The following is a 25,787-nucleotide window of genomic DNA, read 5'->3' as shown; positions in this document are numbered from 1 at the left end:
AAAGATGATGTAAAAATTAGCTAAGAAAAGAGCTGGCGAAAAGCATGTAGGCTGTAGTGCAGGCTGTGCGGAGACTACGTACTCTAGGATAGATCAGGAGGATGCAGGGTAACTGGAATATAGTGGATGAATAAGAAAAGAAAATAGCACAAAATGAGGCCAGTGATGATTGGGCACCTGTTGTGGCCTATTGAATACAGAGCATAGTGTCGTAATTACAATAGGAAAACATTAAACATTTTTAAGCTATTAAAAAAATGATGACACTAGCATTAAAACATATTCTTCTACGATAGAGTTCTGCTGGTGGGAAATCTTTTAGGAGGTTATTGCAATAGTTTGGGGGGAGGATGATGACTTGAACTAGGTCAGTTGCAGTGAGAGAGAAAATACATTGAGTTCAATATATATTTACCAAGTACAATGGGTCAGTGGCCACAGAGGAAGAATAAAATATAAAATATAGGATCTACGAGGCAGAGGAATGGAGACTAATCAGAATAGGAAGACTAGAGGAAGACCACATTTTGGTAGAAAAGTTGAGTTCAGTTGTGGACTGCTTGGGTTTGAGACACCCGGCAGTTACCCAAGTGTATCTATAAAATATACAAGTGGGTTACAGTTACCCAAGTGTATCTATAAAATATACAAGTGGGTTAATGATTCCAGAGCCCAGAAAAGACATTTTGGTTGGAGATGTAAGTTTGGGCTGATTACACATGACAGGTGAAGTTAGAGTAGACAAAAATACCTAGATAGAGATGAAACGAAAGAGATTCCTATCTTTGAATCGTTAAAGTGTGAAAATAAAAATTTGCACTTGGAAGGAGACTGAAAAAGGAATGGAGAGAGAACCAAGGTGTAAAGAATCAGAGTGTATGTCTTAGAGAGCAGTTGAAGAGATGGTGCAACTATGTAATTGTGTTATAAGGCACCAAGGGTTTAAATGTCATGAAGTGAATGGGACTGACAGATCCTCTTTTGTTTTTCCATATTTGTTGTATTTTCTTGGTCAATCCCAATGATGTGTCCACACTTATGTTTTTTAAACTGGAAAAATTAATGTCGTTCATACCTTCTTTCCAATCTCCCCCATGGCACCTGTGGATTTTTAAGAGGAGAGGAAATGTTGTGCATATAGGGATGGAGGTTAGGGCCGTATTTCTGTGGGTGGAGCATGTTGGGACAGCCATGAGGGAGGGAGCAAGGGAGGACATTCAGAGGATATGCTTTGATAATTCCAAAATGGGATCTAGCCTTGTCATTTTCCCAAAGTCTTCCACAGTCTGCTGAAACATGTTTGTTTTTAAAAATGAAAATAGATATGCTTATGCAAACATAAATATAACTTTGTTTACATTTATTTTAAAGCATAGCATCTTTAAATGCTCAAGGAAGAGCATAATTCTCTCAATGTATGAGCCCACATCTAGCAAAAACCTCCCTCAAAAATGCAGCCTAACTAAAGACTTTTTTTTACGGGAACAAAAGCTAAACAAGTTCATTGCCTGCGGACCTATACCACTGCAGTGGCAAAGGCATCCCTGAATTCAGGCTTGTGATGAGAGAGGGCATTTCCCACAGCAACACGTACCGAGGGCCGGGGTATGAAGGCCTATACTCTAACCAAACTGTTTGAAGACAGTATGAACATAAACCCTACTGTCTCTCTGATGTATCTTCTCGCCTTATATATATTTCTGCATGAGCATCAGTAAATTGAATTAATGTACATGTCTCTTAGGTTATTGGGGCATAACTGAAGGAAACTAAGGCATTGGAAGGTTGTTGGAAGCGTTAGATTTGATTAGTCATGAAAAACAGGATGATACCAGGCGCAAATAAGTCTCAGTACTTACACAATGGTTTCATAATGTATATGTAAGCAAATCTATTGTTTGATATCTGTATGCACAAGTGACGTTTTTATGCATGATAAACTATTCGTGAGTAGATAATGTATATATAATAAAATCTATCACTTGGAATTTGTACTAAGATTACCTCTATCACCAAATCAGAGAATAAAATAGGGACAATTTATGTTCAAAACTGAAATTAAATTACCTTAAATCCCTGATAAGGCTTCTTTCCCGCTCCGCATTAGGAGTTAGGAAGAAAATAAGAATGAAAAACACTTGGATAATGTGTTTATATTATTTTTTTGGCAGAATATAATCCTTCTACATTTGGCTTTTTTAGTTAGAGAGAATATTTTCTGAGTTGTAGTAGATGTGTACAATACAAAAGCAGAAATCATGGTGCCAGCTTGTGTGGAGTTCATATGATAATAGTAATTAACTTTGAGCACTTACTATGTAGAAGCATCCCACGAGGAAAGTTTCTCTTGTGTTTTCATTTAATTAATCTCCACAGTATTCCTATGACATAGGCATTATATTGTCATTAGTATTTTCATTTGACAAATAAATCTGTTGAGGTTTAAGGGAGCTTAAGTAACTTAACTGTGAATAAACAGTGAGCAAGTATACACAATATGGCATTAAACTCCAAGGTGTCAGAAATGAAAATCTGTGCTTTTAACTATTATATATCTTTCTCGCTCTCTCTCCCCACCCCCCAACTAATTGGGAAGATATAGAAGATACATTTGAAATGATGAGCAATACGTGTCCAAATTAGGAGGGGAAAATGCTCTTTAATTTTTCTTTTTTTTTAAAGAAGAATATTCTATACTGTTGAGGAGTATAATGAACTTCCCAACTAAGTGGGGTTTTCCCAGTTTTGACAGAGAAAGAAATCGACTCCTTCGTCTTTGAGAGTACAGAGATCATACCCTGAAAGCAAGGAGTTAGAAAAGTTAAATCCTGGGCGGCGCCTGTGGCTCAAGGAGTAGGGCGCCGGTCCCATATGCTGGAGGTGGTGGGTTCAAACCCAGCCCCGGCCAAAAAAAAAAAAAGAAAAGTTAAATCCAGCAGAGGGTTTCCACCGCACCAGATTGAACACATTAACCTTAACGAACTAGAAAAATAGGAGCCAGCTAAGAAAAATTTTAAAGAGCTAAGGAGAATCTCCCCAGAGAAGGCAAAGTGAAAACAGCTAGACCTATTAGAATTGATAACATTTAATCAGTGTTCCATCTTAGGCCACCTAGGTTGGAATCTATGACAGCAGAGAATTTAAGTAGGTTAGGGTATCGGCAAGGTTGTGGAGATAATATTTTCCCACTTAAGAATAAATGGGTTTTAGGGGCAAGATACGATTGCAAGAGGGACTTTGCCTAACAAATGCAATCAGTGTAATCTGGTTTACTGTACCCTCAATGAATCCCCAACAATGATTCCCCCCCCAAAAAAAAGAAAAGAAAAAAAAAGAATAAATGGGTTTGGGCTCGGTGTCTGTAGCTCAGTGGTTAGGGTGTTGGCCACATAACGGGGCTGGCAGTTCGAACCCCTCCTGGGCCTGCTAAACAACAATGACAACAACAACAAAAAAATAGCTTGGTGTTGTGGCAGACCCCTATAGTCCCAGATATTTGGGAGACTGAGGCAAGAGAATTGCTTAAGCCCAAGAGTTTGAGATTGCTGTGAGCTGTGATGCCACGGCACTGTAATGAGGGTGACATAGTGAGACTCTGCCTTAAAAAAAAAAAAAAAAAAATGGGTTTGGTTACAGAGCAAATTGTAGGTAACATCATGTCAAAGTAGAATTTTTTTGAAGTTAAGTTTCACAGGCTAGAGAGGCAAAATCCTCGAACAGAGGAAACTCATGCATATTCTTTTTTTTTTTTTTTTTTTGTAGAGACAGAGTCTCACTTTATCGCCCTTGGCAGAGTGCCGTGGCATCACACAGTTCACAGCAACCTTCAACTCCTGGGCTTAGGCGATTTTCTTGCCTCAGCCTCCCAAGTAGCTGGGACTGCAGGCGCCCACCACAATGCCTGGCCATTTATTTTTTTGTTGTTGCAGTTTGGCCAGGGCTGGGTTTGAACCCACCACCCTTGGTATATGGGGCTGGCGCCCTACTCACTGAGCCACAGGCACCACCTGATTCATGCATATTCTTAAAGAGAAAATTAATAACAAGTATCCTTAGCCAAAAGTCTGAAGTTGAAAATAAACCATTTGTTCAGAGTCAGGTAGCTCAGGTCTGTATGGGTAACTCTATCATAGTGACTCATGCTGCATACTTAAAGGATCAGATCCTGATACAAGCGCAAATCATGTCATTGATTCATTTATCCATGCATCCAGCGAGCACCATTGGCACTCTCTATTTGCCAGTCACAGTGATAAACACCAGACCTGTGATAAGTGAAAGAGAAATGAAACAAATATGCTGCTGGCTGTAGAGAAAATTACATGGTAGTGGAAGACTTAGGAATACATAAATAATTACAAAACTGGGTTGTTAATTAAATATTCAAGGAGCAGTAAAGAAAAAAAGATGCAGTCAGGTATTGTGGGTCACCCCTGTAACCCCACCTACTTGGGAGGCTGAATCCAGGTGTTCATGACCAACCTGAACATTATAGTGAGACCCTGTCTCACAAATAAACCAGAGAAGGACTTATCCTAGTTTACAAGGTGGTAAAGAAGATACAGCCTGAAAAATGAGCCTGTAAGCCGAGCAAATATTTGGAGAAAGAGCACTCTGGAAAGAGGAAGCATTTGAAAGAGCACTCCTGAAAGAGGAAGTCAGGGAGAAACAGGGAGATTGCCAATATGGCTGGAATGTAGTGAAGGAGAGGGGAAGGAAAACCAGATGACACTGGAGGGTTGGTTAGAGGCCAGAAGGACATTAGTGACATGATGGTGACTTAAAATATTATTTACAGTGGAAAAACACTAAACATTTGATTCCCGTGGATATGATGCCATCTGTATTTTTAAAAGATCCTTTCATATGCTCTGCTATGGTATTTGGTATGGATTAGCAGAGAGTGGGGGAAAGATGGTGAGATCGTCTATATGGCTATGTCAGTAGTGTAAGTACGAGGTAATGATGGTTTGAGCTTAGCTATTGACAATGAAGCATAATTTTAAAAAGTAGATGGATTCAGTGTATAATTAGGAAGTAGAAAAAGGGATTGTCGCCATAGGCTTCAAACATGAGAAGATGGTATAGGGTGGTGTCATTTACTAAAAGAAAGAGCTAAAGGAAGACCGGATTTGGAAAACATATTGAGGGTTCAGTTATCTCTGAATGAGATCACTGAGTAGAAACATCAAATTGATGCGTCTGCACTTAAAGAAAGACATCTTGGCTGGAGACCAAGTTTGAGTTCATCAGCATATACATGATCTTTCAAGTATAAAAGATAATATCTCAGATTTTGGCATGAGCAATTTGTGGATGGTAATGTGATTTCCTAGGATAAGGAAAACAAAAGAAAAATGAACTTTAGGAAAAGAAAGTTGAGTTGTGCACTGCCTGAGTTTGAGAGGTTTTTGTCATCCTCCAGTGTAAACATAAAGTATGAGGAGACTTCAATATGTTCATGTAAAAATGTGATTAAAAGATAAAAATAAAAAATACAAACTTTATATTCATCGTAAGTTTCATCACATTTAAGACATTCTTGTGAGTGATGATACCATCCATTTAGTCCATTGCTAAAAATTTGAGAGTCCTGGGGATTTAACCATGTCAATGCAATTTTGTTTTATATTATTAACTGAAGAAAAATTGGTGCTGTTTCCAATTTTTTTTCTTTTCTTTTTTTTTTTAAGATTAGGAAACAAAAGAAGGCAGAAGGAGCCAGATCAGGGCTGTTGGGTATATGCCTAACGATTTTTCATTAAAACTCTCAAAAACCACCCTTGTTTGATGAAAAGAATGAGCGGGAACATTGACACAAACTCTCTGGTGAAACTTCCCTGGGTGTTCTTCTCCCTAAGCTTTGAATAAGTTCCTCAAAATTCTCCCATAATAAGCAGATGCTATCTATTGTTCTTTGGCTTTCCAGAACGTCAAGAAGAAAAATACCTTGAGTATACCCAAAAAACTCTAACCATGACCAGTGCACTTTTGTGTTGATTGGACCACTTTCCTCTCTTGGTAGCCATTGCTATCATTGTCCTTCATCTTCAGGATCATACTGGTAAAGCCACATTCCATCTCCTGTTCCAAGTCTTTGAAGAAAAGCTTCAGGGTCATGGTCCCCTTTTTGAAATTTCACTGAAAGCTCAGTTGTCTGCAGCTGACCTGAGGTCAAAAATTTTGGCAGCCATCAACTAGAAAGTTGGCTTGACATTAATTATTCAGTCAAAATTGGGCAAGCTGGAACAACAGAAATATGTGTGGTGCTGGCATTGTTTCTGCTGTTAATTTTTGGTTCTCTTCAATGAGGATATGAATAAAATAAATTTTTTTCTCACAACTTGATGTGGAAGGTCTCTGCCTTAGGCTTCATGTTCAACATCATCTCATCCTTTCTTAAAAAGAGTCATCTTAAAAAGAATTGGGTTGGGTAAAGGTAGAATTTCAGTTGTGGGCAGTTTACAAAATGCTGATTTGAGGGGCCATGGTTTCCATATACTGCTCATAAAGCATCAGCGATTTCACCCTTCTTTCAACCAAGCTTCATCATAAATTCAGTTATTTGTTTTTGTTTCAATTTTAACAGAATCCATGTTGCTCTGACAGGGAATTCTTTTCCACCTGACGTCTTTCTTGTTTTCAGCAACTCAAACTAGATCCTGTTAGACAATTTATAACAAGTCAGTCTAGGTTTATTTTGGTGCAAAAAAAAAAAAAGCTGAAACCTATGCATAGTTTTATTGTAATACACATTTTCCATAAATTTTTTAAAGTTCCCTTTGATTTAATTTGCCTGGTGAATCTGGAACTCAGAAAAGACATTTTGGCAGGAGATATAAGTTTGAATCCATTATACATGATCTTTCAAGTTATGAGAGTAGATGAGACTATCTAGGGAGAGAAGATAAAATGAGAAGAAAAGAGGAAAGATGAAAAGGAGACAGGCGGGGAAAGGAGGAGACGGGAGGGGAGTGAGAGAGAAGAGGGGTGGCATCATCAGGATTACGGATCTTTAAGGGGAAATAAAGTGGATGAGTTGATTTTAATATCTGACCTCAAGCTGTCATTCACTTACAATTGCCTACCAAGTATTACTCTGAAGTGGAGACAAAGAAGGTATGATTGAGTTCCGTTTTATTTATCCAGTCCCAATCTTTGGCTGCTGATGCTAATTGTTTAGAGACTAGTGAGCATGGCTATGGCATCCCCAAGTGATTTGCACATCTAGACTGTTATAGAACTTACTTAAAACAAAAGGTGGGTCAGGTAACGGTAGAATTTAGGTGGTAGGCTTTGATATTTCCTTCTATTCTCTTGAATATAATAGTAATGAGGTTGACGTATGGAAGATGTAGATACATGTTAATAAAATTTAACACTAATGTTAATGATATATATGTGTACATGAACAGTTCATAAGCCGCCTGCTACAATAAGAATGCTGGCCATTTTTTCCATATAATTTTATAATATTTTATTTCAGGTACTATGGCTACTTTGCAAAATTGTTTTAAACACTCTCAGAGATTACAATATGTTTGAACTGTAAACCAGTTATTTATTCCAGTGAAATGTTAAATTCCCTTGATACCAGAGCAAATGTTAAATTCCATTGGAACCTGACCCTATATTAGCTGGTGAAACTTTAGTCACATCCTTCATTAATAACAGGATGGGAATTTGTTGATGAGTAGAGAGAAGGGTAAGATTTAAGAAACATCAAGAGGGCAGGGTGTAGGTAGGAAAGACCAATTTTAATGAATTCAGGGTACAGGGCCTCAGGAATTTTAACTTAGGATAACTGAGGCACAATGGACTCAAGGCTTTATTTTTAGCAAGTCCAGAGCTCTTCATTTTGTTCTTTAGACTAAGTTTCTCTCTGGTATCACATTCCTTCAGCCTGAAGAAATTATTTAAATATTCCCTATAATTCTAGTAAATCAGGTATAAAACCTCTAAGACTTCATTTACATGGAAAATTGTTTTACCTTCATTTTTGAAAGACAGAATTCTGGATTGGCAGGATTTTTGTTGTTGCCAGCTTCTCTAAACATGTCAGCCCATTGTTATCAGGTTTAGGTGTTACAGTTTCTGATAAGAAGTCTGTAGGATTTCTCAGGTTTGTTCCTTGGCACACAATGTGTTTTTCCACCTTCTCAATGTCTTTTGGATAGTTTTCTTATTTTTGTTGTTATCAGTTTGATTATGATTCATCTATGTGTTGTGATTTTTGCTTGGGTATCTATACCATTTGGTGTTCTCTAAGCTTGATTTCTTCTTTCTTTCTTTCTTTTTTTTTTTTTAGAACATTTTCATCCAATATCACTTCAAATACTTCTTCTATGTTATTCTCCCTTTTTCTTTCTGGACTTTTATCTGAATGTTATATATCATTTGATATCAGTCCAGAGTTTTTGCATGCTCTATGCTGTATTTTTCTCCTCACCATTTTTCCTTTTATGTTGACTTGAGTAATTTCTCTTACACTGTCTTCACTTTCACTGAATATTTCATCTGCTGTGTCAAGATGAAATATTGTACTGATATTTCTGATCCGTCCATCAGAGAAACTCTCAATTTATATCATCTTTTGAAAATTTCGAGTACTTGTATTTGACATTTACTTAATGTTTCCATCTTCCTGGTTCCATGTTTCCCACTCTTTCCTCTATATCCTTTATCCTTTATTTAATCACTGGTTATTTTAACTCCCTCTCTGATAGTTTAATATCAGCACCATCTCTGAGTTTGATGCAACTGATTGCTTTGCCCTTGAATATAGAATGGTTTGGAAGAGAGAGTGTGTGTTGATGTGTATATCTCATAAATTCAAATGCTAAACATTGTGTATAGGGTAGTAGAGACTGAGCTAAATTCTATTTATACCTGAAAATGAGCATACCTCTTCTGTCAGGTTATTGGTGTGGAAAACAGGATCTGACATTTTAATTTTGTTGTTATTCTGGTTATCTGTAATGGGACACGGTCCTCAAAATTTTTGGTGTTGGCTGAATTCTTAGAGAGAAAGCTGGGGTGGTATGGTTTGTATCTTTTTTAATCTATTCCCAACTTTCAGTTGACTCTATATGTCTTTCCCACAGGAGATACCTTTCATGCTCTTGCCAGCACCCTACAGGTGGTATGCTATTGCTTGATACTCAGTTCTATGCTTAAGCTGGAGTGTGGGGATGACAGCAGCAGAGTTGAGGCTGTCAATTCCGCTCTAACCTCAGTCTTAGTGACCTTCAAAAATGGGGGGCTTTTTCAGCCTCCTTTTTCTTGCCTCTCCTCTCCATCACCAAGGCCAAACTGCCTTCCATATGAAACTGGTTTTAGGAGAGATTTACCTGCTCTGCCTTTGGCAATGGGAGATGCCTATTTTTATAGAAACTTAGACCTAAGACCTCCCACGGGTTAGAGAGTTGTTAGTTTTTATGCTTCCCTGTATTGTGTCTCTGTCTTTTTTTTGACATTTTACCTTCCCCTATGAATGACACAAAGTATTCATGAGAGGAGAGCCCAGGGAAGAGTAGGGGTTTTATCCCTATCTGTCCACAGTTCTCAATTACCTCCTCCCAACTGTACCACCAATTAAGGTTCTCTGTTCTCCTTCCCTAACTCCAAAATTATTTATGAGTACCTGAAGGATATCTGTGTAGGTGGCAAGTGAGTGAAGCTTTTCTTTTCATCAGATGTCCTTAGTTATTTCCAGCTCAAATATTAGGCTTTGTGACCTCTGCAGTTGTTCAGAATTTGAGCTGACGACTTATCAACTTCATACACTGAACTTAGTGTGACCATTTTCCTCCCATATTCCACCATGGGTAGACAGTTTGTTTGCTTTATTTCTCTTTGGAGTAGCTCATCTCTTTTTGACTTTCAGGTTACATGTAGCTTTGCAATCTTAGTTCTGTGACAAACTTAATAAAATTATAGTTTTATAGGTTATCTAGTTTTTATCATAGTTATTGTAGTAGCAGTGTTCTTTGCAACTGTCTATATCATAAATGAAGACAGAAGCCATACGCTTTTTTATGTATAAGTCTTATTAATGTAGACCATCTGCACCATACTAAGCACAGGAAGGGCACAGAATAGTGACTGCTTATAAAAATAGTTATGTATTCTATACTTGGAGAAGATTCTAAACAATGGGTACTTGCCTCAGGCTGATGGTGAGAGGTATAAAATCCTTGGAGATCAAGTCACATAAATAGAGGGTGCCAAAACAAGTGTATGCATGGTTTACAAAAGGAAAAAACTATACAAAATTATAATAATAAATAGTGATAACAAAAGATGAATTCAAGTCACATTTGACTTCTGCAATTATAAGAGGTAATCACAGTGGTTACCATCAGCATCCAGACACTTCTGATTACGTCAAAACTGCCTGAGCAATGTTGAGCAAAGGACTCGTGTGAGACCTTCTGGATCTTCCCTGGTGCACATCACACACAGTATCAAGTGTCTCAAACTTCTTACACATGAGTGCAGTTGTTAGGGGTTCTGTCGGAAGTTCTGTTGCATACTCACACCTCCATTGTCGTACTTCTACAACATTCTCAAATTTCAAATGCTACCGTGAAATGGTCTTGCACCCCTCAAAGGGCAACTGTGCTCCTGCCATTTTCTTCTACAGTTCTGTCTGCACATGGTGATGCCAGCATTCATTTAATTAATGCTCTCTTTTAGTAAACATCATAGCACACATTGCTATTGTAATTCAATTCAACTTTGAAAAGTAATGCACCATAATCATATCATTGTATACAGTTATGATTTAATAAAAAAAATTAAAAAAAAAAAAAAAAGAAAAGTAATGCATAGATAACATCGCTTAAAATGTGTATAAATTTTTTGGCATTGCCCCCTTCCTGGTATTCCCTCCACATAGCCCTTCATTCCTGCTTCACCTCTTAATTCTGACACACACTTGTGAGAAAAGAAGGTGACCACATCATATTCTGAAAAGGCTTCTTCAGTGATTCTTATACCTTCCTTTTTCTATTCCCATCCCTGCTGGGGAGCAGTCCTCTCATCTGGAGAGTATTGACCATGGACTTGCTATCTAGCACAGCCCATGTCGTAGACATTTCCAAACAGCTCGCTTAAAGAAGGCTACACGTAGTTCTAGTCCTGTCCAAAAGCTAGTGCCGCCCTCCTTTGAAGTTCAAGTTGTATCAAAGGCCAAAGCCTATCACTCTCAATGAATCAATGTTCCAATTTTGGGGGAATTTAAAGATTGACACTGGCTAGGAGTGGAATTTGTAAGACCCGTCTTCGATACTGCCAGAACCTAAATATTAATCTCTATTTCTGTGTTCCTGCAAGTGGAATCCACAAGACTTGCTCTCTATCTTCACTCTGTTAAATCCTTGTACTGTTTAGGTGATTGTTAGGTATTTTCAGGTGGCTACCTTATTAACCTATTCAATTACAGAAAAAATTGCACAATTATATTTAAAATTTGCTGATTTTAAATAAAATTATGTTTAGCATTTTTCTTTATATTTAATATTATGGAAGGAGGAAACATAATCAGGTGATTTGAAGCATATCTAAAGCGGTTTTTTAATTTACAATTTTGCTATGATTTTGATGAAGAAATTTTAACCTCAAGGATTTTCTAAACTCTTATTCACCTGGACAGTATGACCATCTTTGAAAGTTTCCTGATTCCCCAGGCCATCCCAAACTCTCAACAGGGGAAAAGAGTATACATCTTTTGGCATAAACATTCCCTGGGCATTCCTTCAGATTTGATCATTGTTCGATTCACCAAAGATAGATTACCACAACTAGACTTTTGCCTATCCACACTGGTAACATTAGTGAAAATTTTGAACTAACTGTATTAAAAATCAGGATTGAAAAACACTATTACTGGAGTCAGTTAGGGTTGTTTTTAAAACTATCCCATCATTGAATTGTGAACTGGGATGTGCTGGTAAATACCGAACAACTGCCCCTCCAACGAATAAAACCCAGTTGTAGTATTTGCTGATTTGGGTGGTGTAAATATTTCATGATGGTTGATTTTTCAAGCTACCAACATGATATCACTGAACGTGCAGTTGGGAAGAGGTACTCAATAGTACACTATTTCTACCATGTAAACGAAATAGGTGTAAAAAATCCCTAAAGCATTGATAATATTAAAATGTATAAAAAAATCATGTATTTTGAGTATTTATCATTTTAACAATATAATTTAATGGTAAGTTTATACCATTTAATTATTAATAATGGCTGTGTTTAACAACCAGCTTGTAAAATTCCTAAAAATTAAAGTAGACTCTTGCAAGCTGTTATGGACTGGCTCTAACAGACCACTGGTTCTAAGCTTTTGAGGACAAGGGACATTAAATTCCCAGCACCAGATCTGGTTTTGATTCATAATCCACTTCAATTGATATTTGCTCAAGTCAATGTTATCCAAACAAAAAGAAGGTAGGTGTTATTCTTTGCATTCAAATCTGCATGACCCAGGCTAATTTTTGCCTCCATTCCCTAAACTTGTTTTTCTTTGCTCCTTGAATTTAGATTATTTTTCAAAAATAATTATTACTAGGTCATATAGTGTTCTCTCTAGCCAAAAATTTTGCATCTCACAATTTTGTACCAAGGAGGCAGTCTAGATCATATGTTATCCTCATAAATAAGGGCTTTTATTCTCCATGTTAAATCAATTATTCATTTTTAATCAAAATTCTTATGCGTTTCAGTAAAGTAACACCTTGGTCAGAAAATTCCTACATCCACTCTGTAGAACAAAAATATTAGTTGTGTTTTCAACGTATTTGTGTGACTGCCTCTTTAATTTCATAGCACAAATGTCTATGATGAAATCTTTTCCAGGAAATTACAGTCTCTGGTTTCAAGATAAAACTCCTTATGAAGAAGCAAAGTTGATTTATTTCTGTATTCAGTTACCCCATATAAACAAATATTTTACTGAAGAATTTACTGGTACATTAATATCCTGCTTTGAGACTTAGTTTTCCATAGTAAATAAAATATGCTGCAAGTGTACATATTAAAAGAGCCTTATGCAAAATTGCCTTATTAAATGCAAGTATGTTATAATAGTTACATTTTATACCTCGAACCTATAGACAAATAAGAATGGGAAGAGTATAAATATAAAACATTAGTCCAAATTACAGTCTACACACTGGGTTTAAATAGTAGTATTTTAAAAACCCAGTAGAAACTAACCTATGTTGTTAGCAATTATATTTTTGGTGTTGATGGAGAATGGATTAATGCACATTAAATGTCCACCAATGTGAAGTATCATATACTTCACTAAAAGCTTTAAAATACTTTTGCACATTCTCATATATTCATACAGTATATATTTGTATGTTGTAATCAGAATGTGATTATTTTTTAAATACATCTATTCAAAAATTTTTAAGTAAATAAGTTTTTTTTTTTTTTTTGTAGAGATAGATTGTCACTTTATGGCCCTGTAGAGTGCTGTGGCCTCACACAGCTCACAGCAACCTCCAACTCCTGGGCTTAAGCGATTCTCTTGCCTCAGCCTCCCAAGTAGCTGGGACTACAGGCGCCTGCCGGGCTATTTTTTGGTTGCAGTTTGGCTGGGGCCGGGTTTGAACCTGCCACCCTCGGTATATGGGGCCAGTGCCTTACCGACTGAGCCACAGGTGCCACCCAGTAAGTAAGTTTTTAATTATAATCAGGCTGAAAGCCCATAAAGGAAGCCTATGTTTTTAATGTGTTAACTAAACATTAATATTATAGTGAATGTATCATCTATTTTGTATCATGACATTTATTAATTCATGCATTTGTACAACGTTTTTTATCGTTCAGCTTTATTGATGTATAATTACAAAAACTGTCTACTCAAGTGTACATGGATATAAAGTATACAAGGATCACAAGGTGATGTTTTGATGTCTGTATATATTTTTAAAGGATTTTCACAACTAAGCTTATTCATTATATCCATTACCTCACATAGTTAACCTTTTCTCCTTTTTGAGGTTATAATATTTAATATCTACTGTCTTAGAGAATTTCAAGTATACATACAGTATTATTAAGTACAGTCACCATGCTGTGTATTATGTCTTCAGGACTTATCCGTCTTATATCTGTAAATACATACCCTTGACAAACTTCTCTGCCTTTGGCCCTTTCCTGTAACCTAATCTATTCTGTTTCTAGGAGTTTGACCTTTTTTAGATTTCACATACTGTAAGTGAGATTATATAGCTTTTATCTTTCTGTGTCTGCATTGCATAATATTCTCCAGGTTCATTCTTCTTGTTGCAAATGGCTATATTTATTTCTTTTTTAAAAAATTAATAATATTTCGTGGCCTAAATTCATGAATTTTCCACCAGGGGCTTATACTGGCAGCACTGTACAAATATCTCAGGAATGTTTCATAACCTTGGTGGATCAGTGTCTCATAGCTATGCTCATGCTGAGGTGTGGTGGTGTCCTGTTGTGTGGTGTTCATTACTCTTGTGCGTTTTTGTGTGCCATTGTGAGAATGCTGGAGCTTGAATCACAGCAAGAAACAAACATTAAATTTCTTGTTAAACTTGGCAAGAGTTAAAGTGACATTAGGGGCATGTTAGCCCAACTTTATGGGGATAATGCCAAGAAGAAAACAGCAGTGTACAAATATATTAAACATTTTTCTGAGGGGGGAGAAAACATTTAAAAGTCAGGGCAGCCAATAATGAGCAGAACTGAAGAAAACATTACAGAAATTCAACAAATTGTGTGTGAAAGTTGTCAGATGATTGTGAGAAGCATAGCAGACCAAGTAAACATTAAGAGATGTTTCTATAATGCAGCATGACAGTGCTTGGTAAATATCAGAACTTTCTTTATTCCCTTTCATTCAGTCAGTCTTTTTATTTTCTTTTTCTTTTTCTTTTTTCTCTGATTGGATGTTTTTAAATTCCCTGCTTTTGAATCCACAGAGTCTTTCTTCTGTTTGATTATGTCTGTTGTTCATGCCCTCTACTGCATTTTCTATTTCATTTATTATAGTCTTCATGTCGAGTATATTTGATTTTTAATATTATTATTATTATTATTACTATCTCCTTGCTGAACTTACTGTTTTGTCCATGTATTGTTTTCCTAGATTTATTAAGTTTTTTGTCTGTGTTTCTTGGAGCTAATTGAGCTTCCTTGAAATAAATATTTTGAATGATTTTTCAGGTAATTTGTAGGTTTTGATTTCTTTGGGGTTGGTTACTAAAAAATTATTGTGTTTCTTTGGTAGTGACATGTTTATTTCTTTTTTTTGTTTGTTTCCGTTGCCTTGCATTGATACTGCGCATTTGATGAAGCAGTCATCTCTTCTAGACTTTGTAGACTGATAGTGATGGGAAAGGACTTTCAGATAATAGCAGAGATTCTGGGTGAGTAGATGGCATGGTTTCAGTTCTAATGAGGGGGCATCATGTAGGCTCCAGGCAGCCCTGTCAGTTAAGGTTAGTATTGGTGAAGATTACAAGGGTTCTCAATGGCCAAGGCTGTATAAGTTCACAGCAGGAGCAAGAGATGTTGATGTTTTATTGGTAAGGCTAGTGGGGAAAAATTCTTTTTCTTCTATGGGGAAAATAACAACCTAGTAGGTTTCCCTTATTGTCAGATGTTGCTCACAGGCATGTTTGATGTGGCATTGACACTGGTGTCCGATGCACAACATTCATGAAGTGGCCATGGAGCTGGAGTATCGAGCATGGCATCACAGAGGGACCATTGCTCAGGGATCTGTGGTATTAGTATCATTGGTGCTAGGGATGCTAGTATCATTGGTGCTAGGATGCATTGGTGCTAGTTACCCCCCTCTATCATGTTGGTTCTGGTGTGCAGAGCATATGAAAGCAGACACGTGCAAGGCTACTGCTGCTTTAGCACAATGGAGGTGCAGAAATTCCACCTGCAGCAGGGCTCCAGTGTCTAGGGTATAGGCACTTTTGAAGTGGGCAAGAACTGGAATCCAGAGTATGAGCACACACAGAGCAACAGTGGCTTTCTTAGTCCATTTTGCATTGCTCTGAAGGAATATCTGAAGATAGGTAATTTATTAAAAAAAATCTTTTTATTTGGCTCATATTTCTTCAGGCTGTAGAAGAGGAACACCTCCATCTGCATCTGGTGAGGTCCTTAGGCTGTTTCCACGTGGCCATGGAACAAGGAAAAGGGGGAGCAAGTATACAGAGATCACATGGCAAGAGAGGAAGCTGGGGGCAGGGTGGGGGGGTGCCAGCATCTTTTTAACAATCAGCTCTCATGAGAACTAAGAGTAACAACTTGCTAATTCCCAACGGGGAACATGGCTATATTTGTGAAAGGTCTGCGTCAATGGCCCAAACACCTCTCATTAAGCCCAACACTACTACAGTTTGAAATCAAATTTCAACATGAGGTTTGGAGCAAAAATAAATTTGGGATTTGTATCCAAATTTTGTAGCAGTGGCTCTGGGACCTATGTTGCTGGATTGCTCACTGTGGTAGTGGCTGTAAGTGGCAGGCACTCATGGAATGGCAGTGGAGCCAGGGTCCAAAGCACAGTTATAACTGCCAGGCCTGGGGTGTAGCTAGACCACAGTGTCTGTGGCTGTGGCTTTTGTGTCTAAGGCTTGGGCACTCACATCCCATCTCTAGTCATAGAGCAAGGCGGCTGGCTAATAGGTACAGTAGAGTAGTTATGACTCCAGTGGTTCGAGCACATGTGGAATTGGTGGAGGTAGGTGGTCGCACAAAAGTGGCTCTTCCTTGGGGGACAAGCACAGAATCTCCTTCTCCAGGGAGTTTTCAGTGGTGGTGACCATTGGTTACCTCAGTGTCTTCTTTGGAGAAGGCCACTGAGAATCATGTGGAACTTGATGTGTGGCTTATACTGAGACCCCCACCCTTGTAATTATCTTCAGACTCCTTGGGTATGACGATCTCTGCAGAAATTCTTTCTGTATGATTATTCTCTGTTACTTCACTGTTATGCTACAGGTTCTTAATTGGACCCTTGAGCATACCCAAGGGTAGTTTTGTGTTTTGTTGGCAGATGAAGCTCATATCCTTATCTCTACCATCTTGCTGACATCACTCCACAATACGCTTTCTTAAAGTAACTACTCATGGTTTGAGACATAGTTTTCAAAAGTTCAAAAATTCTAAAAGATCTAAGAGTGTACAAAACATTTGTTGGATTAAAAATATTAAGACATATTGAGGCAGATATAAATTGTCTTGAGACTAAAAATATATTTAGACTATTTTTCAGATTTTTAAATTTTTTCTGGAGGAGATAAGTAGGATGTAATATTTAAAAGTGCTCCCCTAATGTGTGTCTAGAAAGATACATTGGCGGATATTCAAAGCTGTTTGGTATCTCTCTTGGGGCAGAAATGGTTGCTGACATCTCTTGAGTTGGAGTTAAATATGCTTTCCTCCAAGAGCACTTAATCACATACAAATAAAAACTGACTCTTTTGACATAATTAAAAGTATATATGATTAGAGATTATTATAGTTATTTGTTATACATTGATAAACTTTTTAAAACATTAAAATATATTTTTCAATTATACTTGTAACCATTAGTAGCCTCATTTTACATGGAGGTTAAACTGCAATTAGATAATTTTCATGAAACCTGGGAAATCATTTGAGTATGTTGATTTGAAAAGTAATCGAAATATTAGAGAAAATCTTAGGCATTTTAATGGAACTAGAAATCCTTTACTATTACATGAACAGTTTATAAGTATTTCAAAATTTGAGACATATTAGGATACTTATGCACTATAACTAATGATTTTACTTCTTTCTTTAACTGAATTTCTTTTGTAACGACTGGAGAGATATTCTAAATAGAGTTAGATGTTGTAAGAATCAGTTTTTTTCTTCAAGCTACCATCTTGGAATGGAAGTAGAAATTGAAGAAAGGGAATCTCATATGTAAGACCTAGTGAATTTTCTCTCTAATATTATTTTTCCTCATTTAAAAAATGTTATTCATATTTAAATTATTTAGAGAGTATATGAAAGGAAAATAAAAATGTACGTTCTACTACCAGCTTACTAAATAAAACTATATGCAACCGAAGAACTCTGTGAAATTCTCTCCAATAATATTCTCCTCATCTGTCTAGAAGTAACTATAATCCTGAATTTAATATTTATATACTTCTCATATCTTCTTGATTTCCATTTACTTCTACATATAGACAAAATATAATACTGTTTTACTGTCTTCCTTTTTAAAATTTTATGTGATTGAGATTGTGATATATGAGTTCTCCCATACTTATTTTCTCAGTGTTAAGCTTGTAAGGTCTATCTCTGTTGATACTTATAACTTTATTCTATTTTTTCTAAGTAAATTTTAAAAAATTCTATTAAAGTGTAATATAGCTTAAGAAACATGAGCTTTTATCATTTGCAACTCAAATTCTGTCTTACTCTTTATGTCTATATACTGTTAAGAAAGTTAAATTATTTCAGCCTATTTATGAGTGGAAAGCAACATATTCTTTATAAATTCTTTATAGATTTTGATATGATGATGTACTATAAATATGGAGATTTTGATATGATGATGTACTATAAATATGGAGAAACACATATAAACACACATGTGTGCAATATTATACATTCAGAATTAATAAATGTTCATTCTTTTCAATATTGTTCTTCTTACTCCAATTTTTAAAATTAGTTGTGAGTAATATACATACCTATTACCCAAAATAGACCATTTATCGTCTTGAAGATAAGAAGGCAACAAATGAGAAGAAAACATTTTTTTCTGACTGTAATTCTGGGTGTGTGTGTGTGTGTGTGTGTGTGTGTGTGTGTGTGGCTCAGCAGTTTGATGTGTTGGAAGGGCTTGAGTTATGAACTCAAATACTGGATGTGACTTTTTGCTTACCTGATCATTGGTCATGTGATTTGGCCGGATAACCTAATTTTTCTTAAAGCATGATTTTTCATAGACAAAATGGAAATAAATGCTACTCAATTCATTAGGGCTTTGTGATGACCAAATAAAATCAGTTTAGCAAAGTACTAAGCATTGTTTCAGTATTTAGAGTATACATTGAATACTAATAGTTTTCTCCTTTACTGTTAATTTAATATGTCAAGATGTTAACAGAAGAGTTTTACATACGTGAATGTATCTATGTATCTGGGTTTTATCCTCCATCCTCTTTGCATTGTATACTTTCAACCTTTAGTTATGTCATCAACTTTCATAGCTTAAGCAGTGCTGGCCACTCCCAAATGTATGTAGTGAGCTACCACCTCATTATCCAACTGTCTGTTGGAAAATTTTTATGTCCAACTCTTCACCAACTCTTTTCTTGCTTCCTGTCTTATCCTTCTTTTTTTTTTTTTATTGTTCGGGATTCATTGAGGGTACAATAAGCCAGGTTACACTGATTGCAATTGTTAGGTAAAGTCCCTCTTGCAATCATGTCTTGCCCCAATAAAGTGTGACCCACACCAAGGCCCCAAACCCCTCCCTCCATCCCGCTTTCTGCTTCCCCCCCCATAACCTTGTCATTAATTGTCCTCATATCAAAATTGAGTACATAGGATTCATGCTTCTCCATTCTTGTGATGTTTTACTAAGAATAATGTCTTCCACTTCCATCCAGGTTAATACGAAGGATGTAAAGTCTCCATTTTTTTTAATGGCTAAATAGTATTCCATGGTATACATATACCACAGCTTGTTAATCCATTCCTGGGTTGGTGGGCATTATCCTTATTTTATTATATCTAATATTATTTTTTGTTATCTCACCATATTCTGGAAAAATCAATAGATTGGAGTTTGATTTTTTTGTTTGTTTGTTTGTTTTGGTAGGAATGAAGAGAAGCCTTTAGTTACCCAGGTCACAACTCTGTATCTTCCGTGATCTCTCCCATCCTCATAATAATTCCACACAGTACCAGTGACTTTAACATTTAAATATCCCTAGAACATTTTTCTCACACCATTTCCCTATATCTGCCTTGTTTAGGTCTTCCTCACTTCTGGTGGCCAACAAATAGTATTCTATGGAACGTATCCTTCCCTCTGGTTACTTCATCCAGTCTGTCAGCCCCCTTCCCCATCATAAAATCTAGTCGTACTGCTCTCTTGGTGAAATGTCTAAATATTTCTTTCTCTGCAGAATAGCATCAAATACCTTAATAGTGTTAAAAATGTCTTATATATTCAAGATTTTAATTAATTTTTAAAAGCTTTATATGAATCAGATTGTACATATCTTTCCCTTGTCACCTCACAGATTGTATCCAAAGTTCTCATCATATAGATACTTGAGTTTCTCAAGTATATCACGTGATGGCCTGCCGCCCTACAAGGCAATGCTTCTCTTTACTGGGAATCCTTTTCCCTTCAAGCCATTTCTTCCAAGACTAAGCTTTGGAAGAAAACGAATTAAAGTTTCTCAAGTTCTAACTGTGTCTGGAACTGTGTTAAGTAGCATGAAGGTATTGCAATATTTAAATTTCCTAGTAACTCTGTGAGGTTGATAAAATTCCCATGTTGGAGATGAGGAAATTGAGGCAGGTTTTAAACTCTTATTTGCCGACTGCAAAAACTGTTTTTTCACCAACGTGCTCTATGTGATTTATTTAGTTTTCACAAAAACCTAACAAGATAGATATTTAACTGGATTTCTGCATGGTAGAACTGATGCTCATAGAGTATGAATGGTGTTCAAGGTCAAGAATTTAATTCAGCAAAACCTGAATTTAATATCAGTTTGTTGAATATTAAAGCCCATCTTATTTCCATTGTAATACCCAGTGTCTTTATGGATCGTTTTCTAATACTCCACATGGGTAGATGGCAATGCCAATATTTCTTCTGTTGCTATGCCGTAGAATAAAAGAAGAAAACTTAGCACCTAGCAGTTACTGAATGCATAGACACAGTTCTGTGGGCTCTTGTAATTATCTCATTTTCATGTCTCAGTGTGTATCATAGTGACTGTTAATATATTCATCACCTCATCAGTGTGCTTACTGCTTTCCTCACTGAATTATGAACATCTTGGTGGCAGCCATTGATCTATAGATTTGTTTTCTTCACATCTCATGCAAATCCTTACAAGTAGAAGGTACACAATAGATGTTTTTAATTAAAATAATGTATTATGATTATGGACTGGCTATGGTATTGGTAAGACACAGAGAGAAAAGTTAAAAAAAATTTATAAATCTCAGAAATGCAATCTTCTCCCACAGTTCTTATCCCTTGAGTTCAGGAATGTCGAACTAAATTATTGGTCAGCTAAGTTATTTTCCTAACTTTAATGGCATTATTTTTTTTTTATAATGAAGAGACATTATGCATTTTTGCAAGTGACTGTAGTCAGGCAGGTTAGTTATGTATCTTAACAGATATAACTGATTTTACAAAGTAAATATGTTTTGATTTATTCCCAAATTTTGCTTTACTTTATTGACTCTATTCACATTACAGAGTTCAGTCCACATTTTACATGTGCTATAAATTCAAAATATTGGAAAGCCTCTTGATCTGCAGAGACATCAAATTTATCTAAAGTGGACATCTGTTTTCCATGCATTTGAAAAGATCGGTTAAGTGTTGTTTTCAGGTACAGCCAGTCTTCTGAAAAAATGGAAGTTGGCTCTTTACTATGGTCTTGGGCTTTGTTTTATCCGGCAGTACAGTTGTCTGCTTGCCCCCTATTATTTCCACTCAAGGCTTACTTGCTATCTCTCTTCCTTGATTTCTTTGGGATTTACTGTCTCCATAGTTTTTCTCACGCATGTCCTTTTCTCTTTTCGTTGGTGCCTAGTCCTGTTGTATTGTAGGGATGGTAATGATGATGTGTATGCTTGTTTCTCACCTCTCTGCTCATCTTCAGACAATTGAATCATGAAAATCTACAAAGCAGATGCAAAGTTGCGGTCTTCATTTTAGACTTGGATCTTGGATATTTGTATGTGAGAGAAGATACTGGCTTTTCTTTTACTCACTGTAGAAAGAGAGATAGACTAAGCAAATGCTCTTCCTATCCAGCTTGCTGAGTATTGTTGAATCATGTCATCTCAATAAGCTTAAATTTCTAATGCTTACATTTGTAATTATAGTAGGTTATGTTGGTAATTTAGATTTCCTAAATGATGGTGGTCTATATCCTCACACTCAATGAATTTCCAAATTTTCAGATATCTACTGTTTTTAAATGAAATACTTTCTTCATATGAAATTGCTCCTGTAGATGATTCAACTGATAGCAATTCTGTAATTTTAAAAGTGTCTCAGGCATTTCAATCATCTAGTTAAAAAATAAAAATATTACTCATAACAGAGATAAATATTATAAGATAAGGTCCACCATGTGGTTTACTTGAAGTTGATTAGCTTTGTAGCAATATATGTAAATATAAGAATTTATGTTATGGGGGAAGAACAAAACATTATGGAACATGGAATAAAATAATTGAATGATTAATTTCCTAGACTTCCATCTAGAATCTTTTAGCATAATATTTAGCAGTTGGGTAGGTCTTCTCCATGGTTTAGCAGAGATTATGCTTTGCATGCACTTGGAAGGCAAACATATTTCCCTGGACATCCTTCAACTCGTTTCTAATTGTCATCAGCATCCCTACTAACCTCAAAGGCTGATATCAACTATTATTTTTTATAACTGAAGATTAACGTGATCTTCTCTCCAAGGGGTGAATTGCTCCCTATAGCATAAATGTCAGATGGGAAACTTTGGTTATACCCAAGACAGTTATTGTCTACTTTAGTCTTGAGCCAGGAACGTGAAGATTTCTTCTCTAGTTTTACTAAAAGTAAAGTGCAAATGACAAAGAAATCTGAATTGTGTGTGTGTGGATAAAGAGACTTTGGGAAGACATGATTTTAGATATCTTAATGATCTTAATAGCATCATGTTCAATCCTCAATGGTGGAAAAATAAGACAATTAGTTTTCATATCCAATACACTTTGGGAAACAGACATTTATTGTGTGTGCATGTATGTATTTAGGGTGGCTATAAAGTTCATGTGCAATTTAAAATAGTGTGCAATTTATACTGCCACCAGAGTGTTTTTATAAATACTATTGATATTTTAAGATGCTATCTGCATTTTCCTTGATGAATATTAGCATAATTAAATGTACATTTTAAGTCTGCTTTTTTTTTATACTCAGTGAAAACAATGGTGTGTGCTTAGAAGCTTAAATTCTAAGAGAAACAGCTCTTAGAACCATTGACATACCAAGAAGAGAGGTACTTATAATCCAAAATAGTTAATACTGGTGAACATATATCTGCTCTGATGATTTTTTTTTAAAGAGAACGCTTTCTATGCTATTGGGATAAAAAAAATATGTTTAAATTAAAGTCTTCTAAGAAAGGTTGCTCAAATGAACTCAGGTTAAAAATATCCTATATTTTATAGCTACTTATTACTCTTTCTCTTTTTTTTTCTTTAGCCTCCTTGATGTCATAGAAATGATAGTAAGAAAACGACTCTGTATATTTTGCTTATAATGTAAAATATTCAGCCAAAATCTGCAGGAAGTATGTATTTTGAAAAAAAGAAAACAGATGCTGTAGCATTTCTGCCAAAGAGAGAGTCCAGCTCAAACATTCTGCAGTATGCAAATGTCATCTCCTCTGTGTGAATGTTTTACCCCAGTGGAAGCTGCGGGCTTGGAGGCTTCTGCCTGCGATTTGGGTTGTAATTTTATTTGTGGAAATAAACCAATCGCAGAGCTCCAATTGTCTTAGCGGTGAGGTGATCAATAGCCCATTACTGGATAGAACTGCGACCACAGGAAGTGCATTGAAGATTTCAATGCATGAATTATGCATGTGCTACCCATTCTCTAGTCTCCGAGCAGAATGACAGGGTTTGTGAAGTCGCCTCGGATAGTTTCTTGCATTAAGTGACTGCAGTGAAATGCTTAGTATTTTCAGACATAGAAGCAGCATTGACTGGGGCCAGCCGAATTTGGAAGATGTAAATCTCCCGGCTCGCAGCACAGAATGCTGCATTTGAAAGTATTGCTATGTGGAGAGAGCCAGCTTTGCTGTCATCTAACCTGCTCTCCCCAGAAGGTTGGCTGAAGGATGGGAGCGGCTGTGCCTGCCTCTGAGGTCACAGCATGAAGTCCTTTTAACTTGCTTTCTGCTGCAGGAGAGAGACATTTTGTGGTTTAACTGTCATTGCATTTAATCCAATGGACAATTTGCAGTAGATATTATACCCCAAACGACAGATAACTCAACGTATAAGGTAAGTTCAAGGTTTTTTGCTAGGTTAGGTAATTGTGAAATAGAATGTGCTGAGTTAGGATAGTGATGATGCCATTCTTAGGAAGGTTGACTCAGACCTCAGTATTGCAGTGCCGGAGGAGTCAGGGTTGTCAATTGGCATGTCAATAAACAAGTGACTTTATATGCTTGTCAGTACTGGAGCATAGTGGTCTATTTTATTGTTCATGCAACAGCTTTTCAAGAATGTACCAGAGCTTCAGATGTGTCTAAGACAACAAATTTGGGAGAGGCAGCTGGAGAGTGAGTTGAATAGAGAAGTGAAAATTACCTCCTTGTGGGGAAGTTTCAGCAGGGCTGGGGAATCATCTTGGCTCAGATTATTTCCTTAATGGCAGCATTTTCTAGTGAGACATGTTGGTAGACACCAGAAATGCTCACTTTCTCCTAGAAGTAGAGGGGAGCACTGGTACTCAAATTCAAATATTACATTGAATGCAAATTGAGCAGATAGAATTAAAATTTGGAGTAGCATGTCCTTGAGAGAAGACCTTGTAGGAAACATGACAGTTTAACTTCTACCTGTAGTGGGTTTTTTTTTTTTTGTTTGTTTGCAGTTTTGGGCCAGGGCTGGGTTGGAACCTGCCATCTCTGGTAATGGGGCCAGCACCCTACTCCTTGAGCCACAGGCGCCGCCTTACCTGTAGTAGTTTTTTCTTTTTCTTTTTCCTCCTCTCAAGAATGCCTTATTCTAAAATGTACAGGTAGATGGCACATTGTGAAATCTATCCCCAGAAGAGTTTTACTTCTTTCTTGGTGTTTTAAAAATTAAGCTTGAACAATCGTAGCATTCAGTATATTAAAGAGACAACTAAAATTTACAAAAACAGTAAAACTGAAAAATATACTGTTCTATTAATATGTTTGCCAGAAATCTTTATGAATGAAAGCTGCTTACCTAAATAGCATGGGAAATAATTAGTTTACAAATGATGGTCATCACAGCATGAATTCCTGAACATCTCTGGAGGATGAGAAAATAGCATTAATAAACATTCAGTAAGAGAGTCCATATCTAGCAAAGTTTTTAAAGGATGTTTTCAACAGTAAATTTATATTATTCATAGAAATATACATATACACATAGATGCACATTTTCTATAATAAAAATTTATAAAATGTAATATACTTTATAATATGTATATCTACTTCCACAAATATGTTTTTTGACATTGTTTTAAAAAATATATTTGCTAAATCAAGAACCAATAACAGGTGAGGACAAAGAATGTGTTGAAAAATAAGCATTTTTTAAAAGAAAGAAATACAGAGCGATGATGATAATCAGAGCAGGAGAAAACTACTTTTTTAGCATTTCACGGTGCATTTCAATTCTGCTACAGTGTTACTACATTACTTGGGTTTCCTGTCAACTGCCTCCTGGTGCTGTGAGCAGAACCCATGATAGGGAGTGTTTAAATCTCCACAGCTGATCTA

At 36.3% G+C, this 25,787-nt stretch overlaps 1 protein-coding gene across 5 annotated transcripts in view; it reads left to right on the top strand.

Annotated features, from left to right (window-relative positions):
* Positions 1-25,787, top strand: part of CNTN1 (contactin 1) — a 388,261-nt gene that overhangs the window by 125,258 nt on the left and 237,216 nt on the right. The window contains exon 1 of one of the 5 annotated variants that reach the window (XM_053556867.1): positions 23,933-24,312. The exons of 3 other annotated variants lie outside the window; for them this stretch is intronic. The gene's annotated coding sequence lies outside the window, so the exon portion shown is untranslated. Of the gene's footprint in view, positions 1-23,932; positions 24,313-25,787 lie in introns of those variants that run through there. One more of the 5 variants, XM_053556864.1, reaches the window with a different exon arrangement.

The sequence above is a fragment of the Nycticebus coucang genome, chromosome 12, assembly GCF_027406575.1.
Source record: "Nycticebus coucang isolate mNycCou1 chromosome 12, mNycCou1.pri, whole genome shotgun sequence".
NCBI lineage: Eukaryota > Metazoa > Chordata > Mammalia > Primates > Lorisidae > Nycticebus > Nycticebus coucang.
Note: the sequence above shows the minus strand (reverse complement) of the source record. Positions and strands in the feature narration are given on the sequence as shown.